The sequence below is a fragment of the Natrix helvetica genome (assembly GCF_964273705.1).
Source record: "Natrix helvetica genome assembly, chromosome: 9".
Lineage (NCBI taxonomy): Eukaryota > Metazoa > Chordata > Lepidosauria > Squamata > Natricidae > Natrix > Natrix helvetica.
In genome coordinates this window covers 11,566,524-11,592,021 of record NC_138560.1, presented here as the reverse complement: position 1 = coordinate 11,592,021, position 25,498 = coordinate 11,566,524, and the positions used below count along the sequence as shown (strand labels likewise).

General features: G+C 41.9%; 1 long non-coding RNA gene across 1 annotated transcript in view; it reads left to right on the top strand.

Annotated features, from left to right (window-relative positions):
• The window catches only part of LOC309397091, a 53,204-nt gene extending 39,916 nt beyond the window's left edge, over positions 1 to 13,288 (top strand). Inside the window, exon 3 of the long non-coding RNA XR_014176206.1 lies at positions 12,796 to 13,288. This is a non-coding gene — a long non-coding RNA (uncharacterized lncRNA). The remainder of the gene's footprint in view (positions 1 to 12,795) is intronic.
• Positions 13,289 to 25,498: the final 12,210 nt, after the last annotated feature.

The following is a 25,498-nucleotide window of genomic DNA, read 5'->3' as shown; positions in this document are numbered from 1 at the left end:
TTTGAGTAGTTCAGAGAACTGGTAAATACCACATCTGGCTGGCCACGCCTCCATCTATTCTCTGCCTCCCGAGTCCCACTGATCGGGAGGAAATGGAAATGTTTTCTCAGGTTTCTGGTGCTGTGAGTTTTCTGGCACTGTCCTTTTGGGGTATACTTCCCACGGAGACATACTGTACTGTGCTTTTAGTTCAGGGGTCAGCACCCATGGCTCTGGAGCCACTTATGGCTCTTACATTCCTCTGCTGCGGCTTCCTGTCGCTGGTCGACTCCACAATTGAGAGGGGTTTCAGTTAGGACAGGTAGAGATAAAAGGATGCCACACTAGGAGAAGACTCTATGGTGGGGGAACTGGACTTCCAATCAGCAGAGGAGAAAGAATGCCGCACTAAGAGGAGACTCTATGGTGGGGAAACTGGACTTCCAATCAGCAGAGGAGAAAGAATGCCGCATTAGGAGGAGACTCTATGGTGGGGAAACTGGACTTCCAATCAGCAGAGGAGAAAGAATGCCGCACTAGGAGGAGACTCTATGGTGGGGAAACTGGACTTCCAATCAGCAGAGGAGAAAGAATGCCGCACTAGGAGGAGACTCTATGGTGGGGAAACTGGACTTCCAATCAGCAGGGGAGAAAGAATGCCGCACTAGGAGGAGACTCTATGGTGGGGAAACTGGACTTCCGGCCAACAGAGGAAAAGGAAGCTCTAAGAGGAGACACTATGGTGTGGGAACTGGACTTCTGGTCGGCCCCAAAATTAAATGGGGGGCTTCCGTTTAGGACCTTTGTGCCTCTTTTGCGTGCTTAAGATTGCCGACCGCTGTTTCTAGTTGAAACACCTTGGCTTGGGCAACCATCACACATCCAGACTTGAAAAAACATTAATATTTCAGGTTTGTTACTTTCAAACTTTACTTGAATGAATAAATGGGAAGATTTAGTGGCCTTTTTTCCTTTTTTTTTTTCCTTTGGGAAGAAAAGGTTTCTTTGCATTTTAGCTTCTTTTTGTGTTTGTTTTTTTGGCCCCAAGACTTGTATGAAATTGCTTTTCTGTTCAGCAATGTGCTGAATCAATGGGGCCATTTCTCTTTCATATTTTGCTAATTAGATGGTTTAAACCCCTTCTCTGGCTCATTGGAAAAATGTTGATTATATACAGTATTTGCCATTTTCAATGTCACTACGTTATTAACCTTTGTTGTATAGTTTTAAATATCTGCATTTTTTTTGATAGGCTGTTAGTCTCCTACGCTGGAGGCTGTAAGAGAGAGACAGAGGGAGGATGCAAATGTATGCGTGTGCACACTCACACACCCAAACAACCAGCTCTCTCCTTCCTATTTCTGAATGGAGGGGATAAATGAACAGAAAGGGGCTATGATTTACTAGTAACATTTCTCCTTCGTAGCTGCCTGGAGCCCATTCTAAGCCAAATTCCTTTGGCATTTTGATTTGAACAAAACTTGCAATCAGACGTTAGTTGAAACCCCAGAGACTGCAAATGTAAAACACTCAGAAGAATAGCAAATAGCAATAGCACTTATATACCACTTCACAGTGCTTTTACGGCCCTCTCTTAGTGGTTTACAGCGTCAGCTTATTGCCCCCAACAATTTGGGTCCTCATTTGACCCACCTCGGAAGGATAGAAGGCTGAGTCAACTTTGAGCCTGGCGAGATTTGAACTGTCAAATTGCAGTCAGCCAGCAGAAGTAGCCTGCAGTACTACATTCTAACCACTGTGGCTCATTTTTGTGGGACTGTTGTGGATACCAAATACATGAGATGAGAAAGAAATCAGCCTTCTCATCCTTGGGCTATTAGTCCTGAATTTATTTTGCCTTGTTTTCTGTAATCCTCAACTTACAACTATTTGTTTAGTGACCTTCGAAGTTACAATGGCACTGAAAAAAGTAAGCCATGACTGTTTTTCACACTTATGACTGTCACAGCATCCCCATGGTCCTGTGATCAAAATGTGGATACTTGACAACTGACTCTTATTCAGGGGTGAAATGTCACTGGTCCACCCAAACCGGTAGTAAAAAATGCTACCGGTTCAGGTGAACCGGTACTTCCAACGATCAGCTGTGTGACGATCAGCTGTGCCGCATGATTAGAGATTGCAGGGCACAGATGATTGTTGCACAGCTGATCGTCGGAAGTATCAGTTCGCCCAAACCGGTAGTAAAAAATGCTAACGGTTCAGGTGAACCAGTACTTCCGACTATCAGCTGTGTGACAATCAGCTGTGCTGCATGATTAGAGATTGCATGGCTTAGCTGATTGCGCACAGCTGATCGTCCGGTAGCATTTTTTTTTACTACCGGTTCAGACGAACCGGTAGCTCCGACGATCAGCTGTGGGACAATCAGCTATGCTGTACGATTTCTGATGCGCACGTGAAGCAGACTTCAGAGCATTTCACCCCTGCTCCTATTTATGACAGTTTCGGTGTCCCAGAGGCATGTGATCACCTTTTGCAATCTTCTGACAGGCAAAGTCAATGGGGAAGCTAGATTTACTTAACAACTCTGTTACTAACTTAACAACAGCAATGATCCACTTAACAACCGTGGCAAGAAAGGTTATAAAATGGAAAAAGCAACCATCTTGCTTAGCAACAGAAATGTTGGGCTCAATTGTGTTTGTAACTCAAGGACAACCTGTATTTGATTACATTCCAGCCTCTCAAATGCTGGAATACTGCTATCAGGTCATCCCAAGTCTTTCTTTTCTCTAGACTAGCCCTGCCCAGTTCCTGCAACCGTTCTTTATACAGTAGAACCTCTGATCATGACCATAATTCATTCCATAACTTTGGTCACAATCTGATTTGGACGTTATCCGAACCTAATTTTGGAAATTTGATGCTGACAAAAAAAATGACACGGAAGGGGAAATCAGCATGAAAAAAAAAGTGGGAAAATTTTATTTGGTTGGAACCTGATTTGGTTGTGGTCAGAAGCATTCATGACCCAAGGTTCTACTGTATGTTTTAGTCCCCAAACCTTTAATCTTCCTAGTTGCTCTTCTCTGCACTTTTTCCAAAAATGCAACATCTTACAATACAATACAATACAATACAATACAATACAATAGTAGAGTTGGAAGGGACCTTGGAGGTCTTCTAGTCCAACCCCCTGCCTAGGCAGGAAACCCTATACCGTTTCAGACAAATGGCTATCCAACATCTTCTTAAAGACTTCCAGTGTTGGGGCATTCACAACTTCTGGAGGCAAGCTGTTCCACTGATTCATTGTTCTCACTGTCAGGAAATTTCTCCTCAGTTCTAAGTTGCTTCTCTCCTTGATTAGTTTCCACTTTTAGTTTCCATCTTTTCTGTAATGTAGTGACCAAAACTGGATCTATATTCTAGCATATTATTTATATGTATGTATGACTTCATGTATGCACACCCAAGAAGTGACACTAGTTGTCCTGGGACTACAGCTTTAGTAGGGGAAAAAAAGCCCATACATGGATCCTTAAAAGATCAGAAGCTCCACTAAGCTTCCATTGTCCTGTCTAATATAGATTAGAATCCTACTTAGAGATGCCAGCCTGAGCTGGTCTTGCTAAAATTATCTTGTTGATGATGTTTCTCAGAGGAAAAGAAAGCAAAAGAACAAAAGCATTTCTCTTCCCCTCCCTCTCCCCTCCCTGCAGAGAAGGAACTCTCAAACTCTTCTCGTCTTGTTTGAACTTCATGAAATTGATTTTTCATTACAGAGGGAAGCTGCCAACTGCCTCGGCATTCATCTCCGCCTGCCAGTGTGTAACATGTTTGTCTCTGCTGATAACAGAATTTTTTTAATTATTTTAATTATCACTTGAAAATTGGGTTCCTGCCATAGGCAGCTTAAATTAGAATCTGTACTTTTTAAAATATCTATATTAACATCTTTAATCTGAGATTCCATCTCTGATCAGTAATAAAACACGGCTGTTTGCTTGTGACAATCTGTTTGTACACAAACATTTCTAAACATCCATATTTCATGCACGCATGGTATAGTTAGAACAGAGGCAGAAAACACAACAATTCAAGTGATTGGAATGCTGGGCAGGAGGTTAGCAAGTCCATGTTTGAGACCCAAGAGCTGCTGTGAGGTGGGGTTGAGCTCTCGTCCTTCACTCCGGCTCTTGTCAGGGACATGAAACAAGCCCCCAACTGGGTGTCCCTAGGACAACGGTGATGTCACCAGTTAATCCTTGCTGTGGCCCACTGGCAGCCAGCAGAGTCAGACAGTGAGGGGGTTGGGGAGGAACATGGGTCAGTCCTGGGGGCTGAGGAAAGCTCAGACAAGGGCTCTGCATCGGAGGCAGAGAGGGAGAAAGACAGGAGTAAGGCAGAGGAGCAGCTGGAGCCTGTTCCCAGTGTGTGCATGTGCAGAGCTGCCAGAAGACAAGAAGAACTAAGAAAGCAGGGTCGACTTAGGAGTAAAGCCACTCCTTGGAGGTGATTGGTCCCTCCTATAGAAAACAAAAGAGGAGCGAATGGGGAGTGGGCTTTTGCAGGAAACAATTCTGTCATTTCAAGGGTGGAAAGTTCTGTTTGTGACTATAAGAGACTCTGTGCCAAGTTTTGCCTTGACGTGCATTTGGAAACTAGTTATCTGGCAGCTCTCCAAACGAGATAAAGTTCGTGTTGATAAATATTCCTCTGAAAGACTGTTTGCCAAGCCTTGCTGACTGTGACAATCCTTTCAACCCAGACGCTCCTTGGGTTACCTGTATATGTACAGTCATTAGTGTAAATAAAGGACTTTCAATAGATAGGACTTTTGTCACTTCTTCATGACAAGTTAAAGCTTCCAACACAAAGAGAGAGAGACGTGCACTCACATCTGCTGTAGGGTGTGTGTGTGTGTGTGTGTGTGTCTGTGTGTGTCATGTAGCAACAGAAAGGTTACCACTGAAAATCTACAAGACATGAAAGAGGAAAAGAAAGAAATAAACCCAACCCCGTTGCTTTTTTTTAAAATGTGGATTTTATTCTATTCCCCCAACCCTGAACTGAAAGTGATAAAATAAAACTTTCACTTTCTTTGAAAGTTTGTTTTCTCGGGAAGAAAAAAAAATCAGATCTTTTTCTTCTTGCATAGACAGAGTTTTAATTACCCTTGAAGCACATAGAATCCCTCCTGAGTTGCTTTCTGAAATAATCTATTAACAAACAATAGCCTCAGCAACAGGCAAAAGTAGTTGATGTTATCGTTTTTAATGCTCAAGGGAAGGCCTCCTACATCTGCCTCCCAAGTAGCAAATATCAGCAAATCATTTATTTATTTTTTTGCCTTTCATAGCATCCAGTTTTTTCCTGATTCAGAATTCACTAACCTGCGAGTCCGAATGAATTCCCTGAACTCATTAAGACTTTATTTACGTACAGGCAGTCCTCAACTTACAACCGTTCGTTTAATGTTAGTTTGAAGTTACAAAGACACTGAAAATGTGAGTTGTGATTCTTTTTTCACACTTGGGATCCTTGCAGCCTCCCTTGTGATCACATGATCGATATTCGGACACTTGGCAACTGGCCTGTATTTGGGACTGTTGAAATGTCCTGAGGTCTTCCCCTTTTGCGAACATCTGGCCAGCAAAGTCAACGGGGAAGAGAGATTCACGTAACAGCTGTGCTACCAATTTAAAAACTGCAGTGATTCTATTAACAACTGTGGCAAGAAAGATTGTAAAATGGGGCAAAACACACTTAACAACTGTCTTGCTCACTATGGAAATTTTGGACTCAATTGTGGACATAATTCAAAGACTATCTGTAAAGAATTATATTTACATCCCCTTGCAGTCAAGATCATGCTGTGTCCAGCAACATTCTGGTGACATGGTATCAGTGGTGGGATTCAGCCGGTTCGCACCAGTTCAGGCAAACTGGTTGTTAAATTACCACTACCACCCGGCTATCAAAGTGGATCCTGGGCGCTACGTTGCAATGGAGAAAGGGCAACAGAATGGCCAGCACAAGGGAAGGAGAAGGTCGCTTTCCCTCTTTCTTCCCCCTGCTCCTCCTCCTTCCCTTGTGCCGGCCATTCCATTACCTGATTTTCCATTGCAGCACAGCACCCAGAATCCACTTTGATAGCGGGGTGCTGGTGGTAATTTAACAACTAGTTCGCCCTGGGTCATGTTGACCATCGCGGGAGGCATGTGCGGCAGAGGTGGAGGGCAGGGATGGGCCATGCTGCCCACAACAGCCAACCTGACCCTGGGCGAACCAATTTTTAAAATATCTGAATCCCACCACTGCATGCCATGGATGCACAGAGAAAACAATTTGACTCACATAGGAGACCCCCCCCCCAGAAGACTATGAATTCTAGTCTTGTCTAGTCTTTGTCTTGCACTAGTTGGGAGACCTTGAGCCAGTCACTCACTCTCAGCCCTAGAAAGAAGGCAAAGGCAAGACAATGCAAAAATGGTAGCAAGAAAATTGCAAGGATTAGTCCAGACAGTCACCTGGAGTCAACACTAATTCAAAAGCTTACCCTTTATCAGTAACAAGCAACCTGGATACCATTGAGCCGCTGAAGATGTTGTCCGCACACTTTTCGAAATCATTTCTCTCCAAATTTTCCATCAATTTGCCCCTTCACTGAGCAAACTAGCCTGAGAAGACTTGTTAAAAGCTCAGTTGCCTCTTTCCTTTTGTTTTCCATTCAGGCCCGCCACGTGAGAGAGGGCGAGTCCAAATTCTTTTCAAATATTTAATGTACAAAAGGGAAGGATGTCTTAAAAGGAGACCCACTAATGCATTTTTAATCCACATTTAAATGCGCACAGAGATCCTGAATATTAATGCTATCATTTCCATTCCAAACAAGTCTGGCGTCTTGCTCTGCTTCTATCAATCAAAATAGACAAGGTCTTTGAAATATCATGGCTTGCAATGCAAAATGGATAAATATACAGGATGGCTGCATTGATGCTAATGATAGAAAGAGGCACTTTGTGCTCATTGTACTAATGGAATTTTTGCTCACAGCTTGAAACAAAGCTCTTCTCGTTTTCTAATTAATTTCATTAATATTTGCCTAATCTGTCTTTCTTTGGGAGGGTTGAGCCCAGGGGTGGGTTCCTGCCAGTTCTACAAATCTACAGTGCCGTTTAGAACCGCTTCCAGCTCCCTCCCCCTACCCGTCCGGACATCATCCAGATGAAGAGCGAGAGGAGGAATTCTGGGAGTTGAAGTCCACACGTCTTAAAGCTGTCAAGTTTGAACACCCTTGGATTTTTTTTTCTAAAGGGTTAGGGGTGCAAGAATCTTGCAACTTGACAGCTTTAAGACTTGCACACTTCAATGCCAGAGTTCCTGAGCCAACATGACTGGAGGAGGAATTCTGGGAGTTGAAGTCCACAAGTCTTAAAGCTATCAAGTTTGAACACCTGTGGGTTTTTTTTCTAAAGGGTTAGGGGTGCAAGGGTCTTGCAACTTGACAGCTTTAAGACTTGCATGCTTCAAATGCCAGTGTTTCTGAGCCAACATTTTGGTTGCTAAGCAAGAGTGTTGTTAAGTGAGTTTCACCACATTTTACAAGTTGGCCATGCCCACCCAGTCACATGACTGTCAAGCCACTCCCACAAAGCAGGCCACACCTATAGAAGAGGTTCTAAAAAAATTTGAAACCGACCACTGGTTGAGCCTCTAATCTAGACAGGTGGCATAAAAAAACCAGACACCTATTGAATAAGTATGGGGAATCTGTACCCTTCTACTACAATCCAATCCCATTTTTGTAGAGCAGAGGTGCCTAACCTTGGCAACCTGTAAGACCTGTGGACTTCAATTCCCAGAATTCCCCAAGTTCTCTATGGAATCCTGGGATTTGAAGTCCACAAGTCTTAAAGTTGTCAAGGTTGGACACCACTGCTGTAGAATTCTTTATTGGCCAAGTGTAATTGAACACACAAGGAATTTGTCTTTGGTGCATATGCTCTCAGTGTACATAAAAAGACAAGATACATTCATCAAGAATCATAAGGTACAACACTTAATGATAGTCATAGGGGACAAATAAGCAATCAGGAAACAATCAATATCAATATAAATCGTAAGGATACAAGCAACAAAGTTACAGTCCTGCAGTCATAAGTGGGAGGAAATAGATGATAGGAACGATGAGAAGACTAATAGTAAAAGAAATGCAGCCTTAGTGAATAATTTGACCATGGTGAGGGAATTATTTGTTTAGCAGAGTGATGGTGTTTGGGGGAAAAAACTTTTCTTGTGTCTAGTTGTCTTGGTGTGCAGTGCTCTAGAATTGTTTTGAGGGTAGGAGTTGAAACAATTTATATCCAGGATGCGAGGGGTTTGTAAATACTTTCACGACCCTCTTTTTGACTCGTACTCAATGGAAGGCAGGTTGGTAGTAATTGTAGAATATCCTCTACAGTAGAAACTGTACTGCAGTGTGTTTTTCCAGTATTTTGAGACAGAAGCACCTCAAAACTTTCACATGAAGTCTAAGATAGGTTTAATACAGGGAAAAACTTTATTTTCAGTTATCCTTTGCTAATAAGTATTCAAAGATACATCCGTTTATGAGTTGATTCACTAGAGAAAAATACTTCCTTTTCTCTTTTTGCTGGTTCTTACTCAAAGAGAATTTGCCTCTGAAATTTCTTTCAGAGGCGTGTGATGTGATTCTTCTTATCTAGTGACAAGTTTGTTGGATAGCAGAGAGGCTTAGAGAGCAGAAAGCATGTCTGGAGAGAAACAGCTAAAGTGAAGTGTATAACTTTTGTAAGAAAGTATGATGCTTGCCCGAAAGAAGATAAGGGGAAACAACATAATGATAGGAAAACTAAAGTTACTTACTACTCAAAAGTTAAAAGCCTTTTAACTGAAAGAATCTGTTTGATGAGAACCATACAATCTCAAGTGAGAGACAGAAAGGAAAGAAAGAGGAAGGAAGGAAGTAATAACAACTTTGAGAAATGGTTTCTTGAAATTAACCATCCTGTTTAGTGTGCAGAGAAACTGAAGGAAAGAAAACTTTGCTGAATTTCTTCAGGATAAATTATCTATCAGTTTATCAGAATATGGCTAACCATTAATGGTTCTTCCTCCTCTTCTTCTCCCTCTTTCTCTTCCTCCTCCTCCCTCCTTTCTCCCTCTTCTCGTTCTCCTTCTTCCTCCTCTTCTCCTCTAGAAGTGCTGGTAACAAGATCATTGACGTTATCAAGATCATGCTATGAATTTTCTATCTCTTTATTTTTCAATTTATAAGCCAACCATCTTCCAGGCTTGTTTGGATTTTCAAAAAAAGGTTTGCTTTACACTTTAAATGGACAATTTAATGGAGATGAGAGTACAATAGTTGATCCAAAGGATACTGGAGAATATTTAAAGGGGAAAAAACCCAATCCTTTGATGGTAGGGGAGAAAACCACTCTCACTCTATAACTCCCCCTCCCACGATTAAAAAAAACCCCTATCTCTTTAACTATAAAACCGCCAATGTTTTTGAGTTCTTATTATGATTAAAGCATTACAATAATTGACGCCCTCCGATCCTCATACTCAGTGCAAACTTTGTTTATTCAAGGAGTGGGATTTCAACTCCTGGAGCTGCTGGAGAGGGCAGGTAGACGAAGACCCCTTTAGAGTGATTGATTCCCAGCCTCTTGCAAGATCCAATTATTCCTTGTCTTTTGTTTAGAAGTCACCATGTTCGCACAATCTGTCAAGGATCATTTATCAATTGAGCAAGACCTTGACCATACACATTTAATTACTAATCAGATACAGACAGGCCACATGGGTAGACTTGACAGGAGTCGGTATTTAAAGTACCATAGAAATATTTTCCTGCCTAGTGGGAGAAGAGAGATTTTTGTGGTTTGATGCTCTTTCAGAAAAAAGATAGTGGTTCTTTCTTTCTTTTTTTAAAGGAGGGGGGGGCTGGAAACAGCAAAGGACTGGCCTGCGGTGCCTCTGCCGGCAAAAACAGAGGTCACGAAGGCCATTTTTACTGGCAAAAGGTTGCAGGAGATTGTCACAGCCAAAAACAGAGCTTTGGAGCCTGTTTTCATTGGCAGAGCGCTTGGGCCTCCACAAGCGCCCCCGACACGAGTGATGTCAAGCTAGCCATGCCCCCCCCAGTCACGTCCCGCCTGGCCCCCCTCCAAAGTCAAACTTACTACTGGTTGTACTGATGATCAGCTGTGCAACAATCAGCTGTGTCGCACAATTTCCAGCGAATATAAATCATGTGGTACAGCTGATTGTCGCAGAGCTGACTTACCAGTCCGCGGAAACCAGTAGCATTTTTTTTACTACCAGTTCAGACGAACCGGTAGCATTTTTACTACCGGTTCAGGCGAACTGTCCCGAACCGATAGCATTTCACCCCTGGGGCCACTGTTTTAGAGGGTTGTCCAGTTTGGATTATAACTAAAGAACAATTAAGGGAGAAATCCATCCATTGTTAGTTTGGGGGGTGGGGTGGGGGGAGGTCACATGAGGACTGAGCCTCAGTCTCCTTCTTTTCCCCATAAAGATTAAAACTAACCAAGCTAGTCATGTCGAGCAAAAGTGTAAGAATGCAGCTAATATCTAAGTCAGAGAAAATGGCAAATGTGGAATTGTCTTGCTTTATAAATACAAAATGTCAGACCCGTAAGGAAATTAGATAGTACTGATGTATCGCTGAATACATAAGGGACCGGCATGAAATAGACCGATCATCTGTTCCTTAACTGTAATGGCTGCTGCAAACATCAACTATAAAGGATCTTACCTTTGTGACTGGCCTCTAAATGGCTTTTAAGTTAGGGAGGGGAAAAAAACACTTATGGAAATAAAGCCATTGTCTCTTTTCAAAAGAGATGATTGTGGAGATTGAAGGCCTGAGAAAAGAGAAAGCTTCTGGAGACAATTAAGTTGAGAAATTTCAGGCAGTCGTATTGCATCCATAGCATGTTATGATTAGCAGTTTATTCGGCAAGCTTTTGTTATAATAGAAGAGATTATTTTAGAAACGGGATCATGTGAACGATTCCTTACCGAAAGCAATAAACCCTGCCAAATATGGAGACTTTTAAGCTATTCTTTGACATGCCTCCAGTCCAAAGTAATGAGACATCTATGAATTGATGTCCAGTTGTAAATCTTTCCTGATTCAGACTGTGATAAATTCAAGGTATGCCAGAAAACCGGCCCTGAAAATAAAAATAAAATGACATCTCACAGACAAAAAGGAAGACATGATTTGCTTTTCCCCAAAGCCCAATTATGAAAGTCATGCCATTCTCACTATCAATAGAGGCATCAAGACACCACATTTTAGGTGGTTGTATTTGAAAGGCACACTTTATTAGTCAATGGTTGACAAATTCACCATCAGTCAATTGCAAAGGGCAGCTTTCCTGGGAACGGCTTACATCCTAGGATGTTATTTAATTTATTTAATACTAGCTGATAACCCGGCATTGTCCAGGTATTTATTTATAGGGGGGAAATGTCCGGATTAAACATAATTTCTAATGTTGGATTTTCCCCCTTATTGGAGGGAGCCCCCTTGTGGAGTACTATGAAGCTGTTACCATGGCAACTCCACTGCGCTGAGCCATTTTATGGCAGTATAGTAGAAGCTATTTGAAGGCACAACAGGCTGTATCGTAACAGAACACATACCCTAACCTTAACCCTTGGCCAGCATTTAGTTCTTATATTAAACTAGTTGATAACCCGGTGTTGCCCAGGTATTTATTTATCCCAATTCTGTATTAGACAAGAAAAGGAATGAAGTATAAGTGCAGAATTGGCTGTCCTCCCTCTTTCCATCAACATCGCCACAATTCCTGAAGAGGCGATGGCAAGAGCAACTTCTCCCTGAGCCCTGATTTCGGTGACAATTCAATTAGTTAAAAATGTTTTCCCTGTGCCCCCAGAAGCGTCAAGAAAAGTGATATCACCGTGTTGAAAATGTCCGGACCAAACGTAATTTCTAATGTTGGATTTTCCGCCTTAGCAGAGGGAGCCCCCTTGCGGAGTACTGTGAAGCAACTCCACTGCACTGTACAGTAGAAGCCATTTTATGGCAGTACAGTAGAAGCCATTTTAAGACACAACAGGCTATATCTTAACAGAATCCCCCCCCCCCCAAAGGGTGCTAGGGGAGTCTTACCCCCGCAGTATTTGTTTCCAGAGAGTAAGTCATCTGTGTATCAATTTTGGTTGCAATTGCTCAGGCGTTCCAGAGTTATGCTGGAACACACACACACACACACACAAACACACACACAGAGAGAGAAAGAGATAGAGGGAGAGGGAGAGGGAGAGGGAGAAAGAGCCATTTTTAGATATATAGATGTGCAAATGGAAGACTGTCCCTCATTTCTTAAACTGTAAAACAAAACAAAAAAGCAAATATTAAAATATTAAAGGCTTAAGTGAAGGCTAGAGCTGAAAGTGGGTTTTGTGTTATCTGAAAAGAAGTGAGTTTTAAAGTGCTGAGTGACTAGAGAGTCACAATCTTTTTGACAAGAATGACTGAAAAAGGGTGGCAGGAGAAACCGATTGTTCAAGGAATTCAAAAGAGCAAGGGAGACTGGATTGTGTTGCACTTTCAATGCATAAAAATCCTTGGCCATTGTCTTCCTTTCCTCTTTCATTGATTCGGAAGGAAGATACGTTATATTACATGTTAAATTTAAGAGGCTGGGGCTTATTCTCACCAATATATGCAGCCGACTGTGATAAAAGTAGAATTAAAAACTAAAGTTTGTGTCACTATCATAGGTATTGATCAGCTTCCTCTTTTTTTTCTTCCAGGGAGTGAATTTTAATAAGGCTTGCAATTCAGGAGATGAAAAGAATACAACATTTGTCACCCGCCATCTTATGAATCCAGATGTGAAGGTTATTTGGACAATTTAGAAATAATGAAAGAATATGTTGGACATTTCTCAGTGCACTTAGGAGAGGTTGCATTTCTACTAGCTCAGAAAAATAAAGACAAATATTATATTCTCCTGTCCTTTCAGATATTTGACATTATTTGGTCCCATATATAGCTCAGGATGGACAAATATCTCAACTTTGGATCAATGTCAATTTGTGCATTCTTAATATTTGGTTTACTCGTGTTCTTCTAGCTCTAGAAACACAAGAGTGGGAATCCTGATCTTGAAAAATAGATGAAAGTCTAGAGCATGGTTATCAAATTCAAGGCCCAGGGGCTGGATCTGGCTCAGTGGTGGGTTGCAGACGATATGCCCTAGTACGGGCATACTGGAGCCTGCCCGGAGCACCCAATACAGTTCCGGTACGGTGCTCCGGAGGGCCCACCCACCCACCCGAGCTCCTTACCTGCCTTTTAAGGCTTCCGCACTTCAGCGCATGTGCATGGCCCATACAGCTCCTGCGCAATGCTCCCGGAGCAGCTGGAGCGTTGCGGAGGCTTGCGGCGGCACTAAGACACATGCGCGCCCTGTGCACATCCATGTGGACGCCGCTGGGCCAGTTCCAACCGTACTGGTTGGAGCAGGATCCAGAACCCACCACTGATCTAGCTCATGGGGTGCTTAGATCTGGCCTGCAGGGCCACCCTAAAAACAGCAAAGGAACAGCCCACAGTGCCCCTGCCAGCGAATATGGAGCTTGAGAGGGCCAGTGGGCAGCAGTCCTGAGCTCCATTTTCACTGGCAGAGGGTTGCTGGAGGCCATTGCAGCCGAAAATGGAGCTCACGAGCCCATTTTCACTGGCAGAGCACTTGTGCCACCACAGGCGCCCCTGACCCAAGTGATGTCAAGCTGGCCACACCCACCCTGACCATGACCCCACCCCCTGAGGTCAAACACAACCCTGATGTGGCTCTCAATGAAATCGTGTTTGACACCCCTGGTCTAGAGGCATTCAGAGAAACCATCCTAAGTCAGAGAACCTTTGATCTTTGTGGGATATATGGATGTAGGAGTAATCTAGAAGGGAATCTAGAGAGGATCTATTGGATCTAAAATGAACATGTAACCTTGGAACTACAGCAGAACCTTAGATCTAGTTGAACTCAGATAATTTTTTAAAAGAAAATACGTTTAGGAAGAGAGATCCAAGAAAATCCAATATTTAGAGTATTTGCAGGATGAGCACATTTCTTACCCTGTATTTTTTTACAAGGACATCCAAATATAATATATGTCCCTTTTAATAGTTTAGTTTCCAGGGCATTCAAATTAATTGCATCTTCAATTTTTAGTGCCAAATGAGGATGATGTAATCTCATTAAACATCTCTAAATATTATTATATCGCCTGCAGAATTTACATGGAGGTGACTGCTTAGTAGTAATATTTCTTGCTCATTGTTCTTATTTTTTTTGTTTGTATATTTTGGGTCTTTGGATTGCAATAATTAAAAAAAACTCTAGATTTTAATATAAATTGATTACCACCGCCACCAATCTCACTGCCCATGTACAGGATGGGGAAAATTGAAAAGCTATTTATGATCACTTCAACGTTTATATTTCAGGTCCACCTTCCAATTATGGTTATTTAAATTATTGTTTCAAGAAACAATACAAGGCAGACAATCTAACATTTTACCCATCAAGGTTTAGAACAGGAATGTCCAACCTCGGCAACTTTAAGACTTGTGAACTTCAACTCCCAAAGTAATGGGAGTTGAAGTCCACCAATCTTAAAGTTGCCAAGATTGGACATCCCTGATTTAAGATATCAACAAGACCTTCCCCGTATTGCACACCCTTCAAGTTTTCTATCTATTACTTGTTCCATCATCACCCATCTCTGCTCCTTGATCTACAAATGGCTCCTCTTAAAAAAAAAGGCATATTTGCTAGCTGGCATATTACGATAATGAATCAGGCCATGTCTCTAGATTGCACAAAACCAAGTAATTAAGCACTGATTTTTGTTACCACGGGATTATCAAGTTAAAAGATAATTTCAGTTGTAGATGCGAAGCATTTCGAGATGGATCAGGAAAGAAGATATTAAAAATATTAACAAGTGCAATGTTTAGCATGAATTCATCCTTGTGTTAATTGCAATCTATAAATAATTGCCAGGAAAAAAAGTACACTGGGGACAAAAAAACATGATACGATGAGCAAAAATATTTCCCTGAAGTATCCTTTAAAAGAATGCAGTTCTCTCTCCAACACACCCATCGCAAGATATTTGCTGAATGACTTTTATCTAGTTCCAATTGTTAATTGCCTACATTTGATTAAAAAAAAAAGCAGTCAGGGATAAGCATAGCTTGGAATTGTCTTTGTACTGGTTGACCCTGAGAAAATATATAAACAGCCAATGTGAAAAATATGTACATGTTTTTCCTTTACAGTTGATTATCCTGTTAAGGGAGCCCGCAAGCAGAAGCTTTGTGTTCACACTTTGAAAACTTGAGATGTAATTCTTGTTTTCTATCACCAGGGCTATGTTTACACAATATCTCTAACCTAATAATTGAACTAACCCATTTTCTGGAATGGCAGAAGCCATATGCTAGAAACCCCACTTCTCCACCCCAAAATTAATCAAGTTTAAAATCAAGCATTATTGTTCTGTGCGAGTTAAGGCTTTGTGTTGTTGAATTTTTTCCAAAAAAACTGGTTTGATGAAGCATGTTGCATCAATGTTGACTAGGTGTCCGGGTTATGCTATTAATGTAGCTAACAGCAATAGAATTTGTTGACAAAAAGACCAACTTGTAGATCAAGGGCAATCCCTTGATTGAAGGTCAGACAAGGAATAATGGATGGAAACTGACCAAGGAGCAGTGGTGAAATTCATTTTTTTGTTTACTACTGATTCTGTGGGCATGGCAGGGGAAGGATACTGCAAAATCTCCATTCTCACCTCACTCCTGGGAGAAGGATACTGCAAAATCTCCATTTCCACCCCATTCCTGGGGAAGGATACTTCAAAATCTCGATTCCCACCCCACTCCAGGGGAAGGATATTGCAAAATCTCCATTCCCACCCCATTCTGGGACCTGCCAGAGGTGGTATTTGCCGGTTGTTCAAATTACTCAAAATTTCCACTACCGGTTCTCCAGAACCTGTCAGAACCTGCTGAATTTCCCCCCTGCCAAGGAGAGATTCAAATAAGGAGAACTTTTCTGACAGTGAAAGCAATCAACCAATGGAACAACTTGTCTTCAGAAGTTGTGGGAGCTTCATCACTGGAAGCTTTCAAGAAGAGATTGGACTGCCATCTATCAGAAATGGTGTAGGGAGGGTCTCCTGCTTGGGTGAAGGGTTGGATTAGACCTACAATGTCCCTTCCAACTCTGTTAGTCTGTAATCCAGATGTGATACTCCAGATGTTGCTGACCTAGGAGTCCCAGCTTCATTCCCCACTGGTAAGACTTTCTAGAAATCTACAAAGTTGTAATTCAATGACATGTACAACACGATAGGTTTGCCAAAAACCAGACCTTCATCTAGGATGGGCCTGGACAGGTGACCTCAGGTTTTGCCTGCCTTTCTTAAAGTTGTCTTTAAAAGACCAAGTAAGCTGTCCCTTACATTTGTCCCTGACTATTTTCAGGCTAATTTATTAACACATGACTAGTCCCATCCTTGAATAAAACAGATGTGTACTGAGAAGGACAAGTATTTCATCTATTCTTTTTGCGAGAGAGCAGGGGAAAATATCTAGGGGCTTCTTTCAATCCATAATTTTAAGGGAACTAACTTGATTTTACTTCTCTATTTTTACTTAATACCCTTGAGGTTTTATACTCCAAATCTCAGCCCTCAAACAACAGTCGGAGGCATCCCAAAACATATTTCAGATTGCTCCATTTAACAATTAAGGTAAAGAGTTACAGATTGGTAAAATGTGTTTAGCTTTTTAAAAATTAATGTTGATGCATTTTTAAAATCGACGATGGATAAAACAGACTTATAAATGATCACATGCTCAACTGGTGCCAACAGAAGAACAGCAAAAAAAAAAAAAACAAGAAACCCTGCACATCCTGATCTATCTACTTTTAAAATTGATTTTTAGAAGCAGGTTCTGTAGATTGATAGGAAAAGCCTCTTATATACTATCAAATTATCCTTGGGAAAGGAAAATAGAATGTGTGGGAAAATTTACATCCGAAAATAGGTTGGCTCTGAAAAACAGTTGGGGAGTTTTTCTCTGCATGATTTGAAGTCAACCAAGCCTACGGAGAAGACAGATAGCTTAAACCAGTCTACCAAGGAACATGGGAATTCATCGATAGTGGCATTTGCTATTCTTGCAGTGATGTTATCATAATGCGCAACAGTTCGGACAGCTTGGGAATTTTGAAGAAAGAACATAAATAGCTTGTTGGATCAAATGAAGCGCCTGCCTTTTTTCTAGCATGCCCATCTCCCCCCCCCCCCCCAAAAAATCATCCTGGGAAATCATGGTTAGAACATCAGCAGAATAACAGAACAATGGATTTGCAGGAAGCCTTGTGGTCCTCTAGTCTATTAGTCCAACCCCTTGTTCAAGCAGAAAACTGTATACTACTTCAGACAAATGGTTGTCCAATCTTAAAAATCTCCAGGGTAGGAGCACCCACAATTTCTGGAGGCAAGGCTTTCCTCTGATTAATTGTTCTGTCATGAAATTTCTCCTTAGTTCTAGGTTGGTCCTCTCCTGGATTAGTTTCCATCCATTGCTTCTTGTCCTGCCTTCAGGTGTTTTGGATATTGGGTTGACCCCATACACATGGCTTTTTGAGATTCTTCCGTCTAACTTTCCAAAAATATGGAGATTCTTGTAATCGTTTCCAAGTGCAAATGGGTGAAAGCAATAGAAGTCACATATGATAGCAAAATCTATTTTGGTAGATCGTGGCACTGTCACATAAAAGGCATACTTGATGAATTTGGCTAATGTCCCTATTTAAATGTTGTTGTGCAGGTTGCGTGAACCCAGTGGAAAGAGGCATTTATGATTCAATGTCTTCAGTGATCGGATGTATATTGCTTATATTCATTAACGGTTTTGAACCTGAGGTAGATGCATTCATTCAGCCTCTGACAGGAAAAGAGGAAACTTTTGATGAAGACCAATAGAAGTTTGTGAGGAAGGTGGGAGTTGCTAAAGAATGATCAGTTCTTAAAAATAGACCAGGTCAGAAAACAAACCCTATAAGAAATAGTAAAATTGTGCTTTACAGTAAGATTATCATTGCAGATTCTTGAAAGTCTGACACAATAGTATCCATGAGAAATCAAGGTGGGAACATCTTGAGTTTCTTTCTCACCTTTTTTTTTAATCTTTTGGGGCTAAGCTGATGTTTTTGTAATGGCTGCTTGAGTCCATCTCCATAGTCCTCTTCAGAAATGTACTTAATGCAGTATGATGGTTTCGCTCACACGGTATCATGCGCTTCCATTGGCCATCCTGTATGGCAAGTATAAAAGGATACCATTGATGGAAAGAGTCTGAGACCAGTGCTGCAATTTAGCCGGTTCTATTTGGTTTGGGTGAACCGGCAGTGGTGGCGGCGGGAGGCTCTACCCACCTGCTCGGACATCATCACATCCTGTTTTTGATGCTCTTTGTGCATGTGTGGAGATGGCGCGTGCGCTCACATTTGCGAACCAGTAGTGAAGGTAAATTGATTTCACCCCTGGTGCGTCCCATGCTCCTAAGATGTTCCTTTTACAGAGAGATTAGGGGAAAAAACATATGTTGCTAATAACTGCTAGGTATCCTGGCCATTCCGACACTACCTATCTTCAGTGGCTGCTTAAGGATGGACCGTCCATAACTACAGTGCAGGTGGCCAGATTCTGTGCAGCAGCACTGGGGATACATCGCAAACACGTGTCTTCTCCACCATAGCGATGTTATATAACAATTGCTCAAACCTTTTGCACTGCTTAGTCCTTTTCCGTTTAGCATTGAATCTACAACGGGCCACACAGTTTATGGATTGTAAATGTAGTATAGTTACACCAGGTATAATTGACAGACTGGATTTTATTATAGATTTTAGTTGTTATTTATTATTTTATATTACAATTTTTAATTGTATATTTAGGGAGTGTTTTTATTTCGTTCTGTTCTCTGGTCTCAGACTGTAATAAATTGCTTGAAACATACCGATGACTTAGTGTTAAACACAAAACTGCTAATTTTTATTCAAATGTTGATGTATTTCTATTTTTTTGTCAAAGTTGTGAGACTTGGGGGGACTGCTCTCCCCCGCACGATGTAGCTGTCAAAATTTATTATATCCTTTTTAACCCTTTTTCCCTGGAAAAATTTGTAAAAACCAATAAAACTTGTTTGAAAACAAGACTATCTCTACTATTGCAAATCCAAGGATGATTTAATTTGAATTCCAGGACAAAGTGAGCACTGGAATCCCATAAGGTCCCCCCAAATCTATGCTTTTCCAAATACATAGGGACCCTCACAATGCCTCGAATCAACAAAGTAGGAAACATTTGCGTCTGTCCCAAATAATCTATAGCACCAGGTTAAACTGGTTTTTCTATTACCAATCCAGAGGTATGTGCTGCTGCTTTCTTTTTCTGCAAAACCCCTTCAAGAATAGCCCCACTTAAAGCCCAGCGTCAAGAAGAAATCCAACATTTTAGATGTCAGAACAGATTCTGCCTGCAATGTATGAAATAGACTGAAGCAGAATCTTACTGACAGTCTGCCATGTAATCTCATCAGTTCCCTTCATACTGCTGCTTGGACATCACCAGAAGAGGAGACAGTGTTCTTAAAGCAGCTGCAACTTTAATTAGACTAGAATTGCTCTTAGAATAAACTTTTAACCCTTTTCACTCAGACAAGCATGTAGAGATAAACAACATATACATACCATTGAATCCAAAAGCTAAAGAGGAAACAAAGCAACCAAAACACTTCCTTGCCAGCAATCAACACCCAGCTAGTAAGGATTGACACCAGGATCAACAATCAAGCAGTAAACAGTATCCCCATCTACCAACTCAGACAAGCAATCAAATAGTAAGCAACAGCCTAATCAAGGAACAACCAAGAAGAAAAATGACACTCCCCCCAAGACTGACATGGCAAGCCACTGTATATAAACAGAGAGCAAATCACAAAACCCTCTAGCACTGATGATATTACCTAGTTTTGTAATGAAACATCTTCAAGAAAACAACCAAGTTCAGAGAGCACCAAGGACTCCACAGTCCTGTTACTGTACTCATTATGGGAAAAAAAGTAAAGTTCTAATAATTCTTGTGGTATCTATTTTCTGAATCGGTTTATCTTAAAATCACAATTCTGTTACTGTACTCACTATTGAAAAAAAATAAAGTTCTAGTAATTCTCATGGAATCTATTTTCTGAATTGGATTATATTAAAAAGGTGGATAACAACATGCAGGAGGAAATGGCTGGAGACCAGTGAAAGGGTGAACAATGAAATATAAACTTTCATTTTAGCATAGTCTGGCAGGTTGTATGAAACGCAGATTGATATTTGGGAGAAAGAGGCAACTGCAGAATAAGATATCTTCCAAAGTGGGGGGAGGAAGGAGTGACAACTGTTCTTCCATTGCAGATGTTGCAGCTTCCTAAAATATCTCTGCATTTTGGTATCAATCATAGCAGTTTCTTCTTCTTCTTCTTCTTCTTCTTCTTCTTCTTCTTCTTCTTCTTCTTCTTCTTCTTCTTCTTCTTCTTCTTCTCTCTTCCTCTTCTTCTTCTTCTTCCTCTTCCCCTCCTCCTCCTCTTCTCCTCTCCTCCTCCTCCTCCTCCTCCTCCTCCTCCTCCTCCTCCTCCTCCTCCTCCTCCTCTTCTTCTTCTTCTTCTTCTTCTTCTTCTTCTTCTTCTTCTTCTTCTTCTTCTTCTTCTTCTTCTTCTTCTTCTTCTCCTTCTTCCTCTTCCCCTTCCCCTCCTCCTCCTCCTCTTATTTTTTCTCCTCCTCCTCCCCTCCTCCTCCTCCTCCTCCTCCTCCTCCTCCTCCTCCTCCTCCTCCTCCTCTTCCTCTTCTTCTTCTTCTTCTTCTTCTTCTTCCCCTCTTCCTCCTCTTATTTTTTCTCCTCCTCTTCCTCTTCCCCTCCTCCTCCTCCTCTTATTTTTTCTCCTCCTCCTCTTCTTCTCCTCTTCCTCTCCTCCTTCTCTTCTCCTCTTTTCCTCTTCTTCTCCTCCTCCTCCTCTTCTTCTTCTTCTCCTTCTCCTTCTTCCCCTTCCCCTTCCTCCTCCTCCTCCTCCTCCTCCTCCTCCTCCTCCTCCTCCTCCTCCTCCTCCTCCTCCTCCTCCTCCTCCTCCTCCTCCTCTTCTTCTTCTTCTTCTTCTTCTTCTTCTTCTTCTTCTTCTTCTTCTTCTTCTAATATTAATAGTAGTCTCTGTGCAGTCTTAACTTCAGATTTCTGTTGAACCAGTTAAGCTCTATTCTGAACCTGTTAAAAACAATACTTCCAACTGAGAGCTCTGCAGAGGGAGTCTTATTAACTACAGAAGGTAATTATAGTTAGCATCTCAAGTGGTGCATGAAATTATTGCACAAACCCATATCCAGTCAAATCCCTTGGTAAATTCTAATTTAGCAGTTTCATACTAGCAACTGTCTTGGGAATTTCAGGATGGGGGTGGAGGCAGCTTTCGGACTCCCCCACCTTATGGAGAGGATGCAGAGGAGATGGAGGGTAGCTCTGCCCTCTCCATTGCCAGCCTCATCAATGTCCCTATGGTTTTTTCCCCCTGATTTATTGATTTTAATTTGATGTTTTAATCCTACCATTTTTTAATTATTTCTCAAAATAACTCAAAGCACTGAACATAATATTCCTTCTTCTTCCTCCTATTTCCCCCAAAATAAGCCTTATGAGCAGGGGTTAGGCTGAAACAGGACTGGCCCAAAGTCACCCCAGCTGGCTTTCATGCCTAAGGTGGGACTAGAACTCACAGTCTCCTGGTTTCTAGCCGAGTGCTTTAGCCACTAGACCAGAGATGGTATTCTGCCAGTTTGCCTTGGTTCGGGCGAACTGGTAGCAGCGGTGGTGGAAGGCTCCGCCCACCTACCCAGATGTCATCACGGATGCTCTGCACATGCATAGAAGATTCTGTGCATGTGCAGAAGTGTTGAGCGCAAACAAAGCAAGTGCGTGCACGCACGCTCTCCCAGTTCCGAACCGGTAGCAAAGGTCAGAGAAAACCATTACTGCATTAGACCAAATGGGCTCTTTTGCCAATCCTTGCAATGATACACTAATGGGGCCACCATCCAAAAATACCTTGCGTGAGAACTGATGAATGTAGGTTTGATGTCCATTTACACCTAAGTGAAATTAAAATTAAGGATTGATGGTACAGTTGCTAAGTTTACATCTGTTGATGGGAGGACAGTAGTCTGCTCTACTAGGAGATGCTGGAAGGAATCTCCTTCTGGGTTCATTTCCAAAAGTGGGGGGAAAGATACTGTAAACATGGAGACTGCTTGGAAAGATGGTTTCATGGTGGACAGGATCACATGGTTTGAGGTCCTGGGCAAAAGGGGAAGAGATGCTGAGAGTGTCCTGGTTTTATGCCCTCTCTTGGCTTTTGAATTTGAGCTTGTATTCTGATTGGTTGTCAGATTCCCATGGGACCATGCAGGGGCAACTCTGTAGGCTGTCCTGAGTCCCAGGCTTGGTTGAGCCTTGCTGGGTGATGATGTAATGAAGGGGCTTTGGGCAATTCCTATTATGGCTCTGCCTGAAGGAGGTAGATCTTTGTTATGTAGAATAGACTGGCTCAGGCCTTAATGGTCCATTGACAAAGGTGGGGGGCTGAGACTCTCCCTCCCTTTTAGGGGAAATATTCTGCCCTTTTAATATTTTCCAAAATATCTCATTTTCCTAGGAGAGGGGTGGGTGCAAACTTCCAACAGAGTAATCTCTTCTTGCATGATTTGGGGGCTTATGTTTGCAGTAGATTAAACAGAGTCTACAAAAGTAGAACAGGTCCCTCAGTGGTGGGAAAAAACTGTTTTTTTACTACTGATTCTGTGGGTGTGGCTTGGTGGGCGTGGCAGGGGAAGATTACTGCAAAATCCCCATTTCCTCCCAATCAGCTGGGACTCAGGAGGCAGAGAATAGATGGGGCCCGTCAGAGGTGGTAGTCTTCAAACTACTCACAATTTCTGCTACCGGTTCTCCAGAACTGGTCAGAACCTGCTGAATACCACCTCTGAGGTCTCCCATTGTCAATCTTTGCCCTCTCTTCCTTGGGGTTGATAGTTACAGCAGTGAAGCTGGAAGCTGGCAACAGAATACACCACAAGCTCATACTTCTTCTTCTGCACCCCCCCACCCCCACTTCAAGTATGGAGTTTAGAAAGACTTATAGGCTTGACTTTTTACATATCTACCTAGTACGAGTTGCTGGAACTAATGATATAAAATTGCAACCTTCGATTTGTGAAAATAGCATCATAGCAACCTTCTGGGGAAAAACTCAGATTGCGAGAGGATGCAACTTAATAAGAAAAAGCACTTTTGGATATCCAGTTACTCTTCTGTTCCCCCCCTCCCTCCACTCCCCATTTCTTGGGGGGGGGGGGGAAGTTACTCCGATAACTTTCAATTCCTACTTTTTCATTGATCCTTGACATCCAATTTTATTAAGGCCGTCCGATTTGAGCTGCAGTACTCCGAATTACCCTTAAATATATATTCATTCCCTGACTTATCAACCGTTCATTGAGTGTCCATTCAAAGTTACAACAGCAACTGAAAAAAGTGACGTATGACTATTTCCCCCACTTACAGCTGTTGCAGCATTCCCATGGCCTGACAAGCAAATTCAAAGGGGAAGCTAGATTCACTGAACCGTTATTTTACTTACTTAACAACCTGCAGTGATTCACTTAATAGCCGTGGAAAGAAAGGATGTCAAATGGGCAAAATTCACTTAACAACTGTTTCACTTAGCAATGGAAATTTTGGACTCAATTGTGGTCATAAGTCAAGGACTACCTGTGTGAAATGCAATGTATCACAACACATATAGCATAGCATAAAGTTCTAACTCAACTGTATGTGATGTCTGTCCTTGGTGCTCTCTGAGCTTGCAGACATTTCATTACCCAACTATGTATCATCATCAGTGCTAGATCTAATCAAATGTCTGCAAGAAAACAACCAAGGTCAGAGAGCACTAAGGACCTCACAATTCAACCCTGAGCTCAAATATGGTCTTGTATCTAACTCAATGAGGGACGCGGTGGCTCAGTGGCTAAGATGTTGAGCTTGACAGTTTGGCAGTTCGAATCCCTAGTGCCAGGTAACAGAGTGAACTCCCATGACTTGTCCCAGCTTCTGCCAACCTAGCAGTTTGAAAGCACATAAAAATGCAAGTAGAAAAATAGGAACCACCTTTGGTGGGAAGGTAACAGCATTCCGTGCACCCTTGGCATTTAGTCATGCCGATCACAAGACCATAGAGACGTCTTCAGACAGCGCTGGCTCTTTGGTTTTGAAACAGAGATGAGCACCTCCCCCTAGAGTCGGGAACAACTAGCACATATGTGCGAGAGGAACCTTTATCTTTATCTTATCTAACTCAACTACCAGCTTTTTGCAGGATAGAGTTAGTAGCCTGGTTTTTATTTTTTATTTTTTTATGACGTCAGTCCTTGGTGTAAGAGAGTATTATTTGCCCATGAAAATAATCAGGCCTCCCAACAGCAAGTAAGACAACTTCTAACATTGGCCTGTCATGCAAATCATGTCTAAGTCCTCCTCAGAGCCCCTCTTTCTTATCTACCAAACACCTTCAGCAGGCATGAAGTCACACGCCAGCCAAACAATGAAAGCTGACATTTTCAGACGTGATTTTTGGAATCGTGAACGATCAGATGAAATCGACTTGCTATTGCAAATGTTTAAATTACCATTTCTCCTTATACTTTTAGTGGGGCATTGGGGGAGGGGGGGAGGAGAAAAATAATGTGACTGCAGTGCCCGATAGTCTCTATATTCATACAAAAGAAAGACACAATTCCAAACATGGTAAGATATCATTTTGAGGTTCCTTTCTCGGAAACCTAATCCTTTTGAAATATTAAAAGTGGCATTAACATCAAAAGTGCAAGCGATTTCAAATCATTACCACCAGACAATCTATGCTACACCCCCCAGCCTGGCAGCCTATCTTCTTTTATGTCATTAAGGAAGCCATGTGACGTATAAAAAGGAGCAGAAAAATATATGTTGGAGGAAAGATGTATTTAGATGAGAGTTTGGCAGTGTTTGGCTCATTCTATTGTTATTCATGTTTTAAACTATCAGCGGGAAAAATGTCAGGAGCAGTGAGGATGTCAGGGCACCAGAAAGTTATTTCATTCTCTGATATTTTGAAACAGGGAAAACCAAGTCTAGTCAAAATTGATCAGTGGATCCATCATCACTTAGTAAAGTTCTTCTCTGATTTTATTCTTCGGTTCCTTGGTTTTCTCTTCTATTTATAACATGGATCTAGGACAGTAACGGCAAACCTATCGCATGCACGCCAGAGTTGGCACGCAGTGCCCTCTCTGATGGC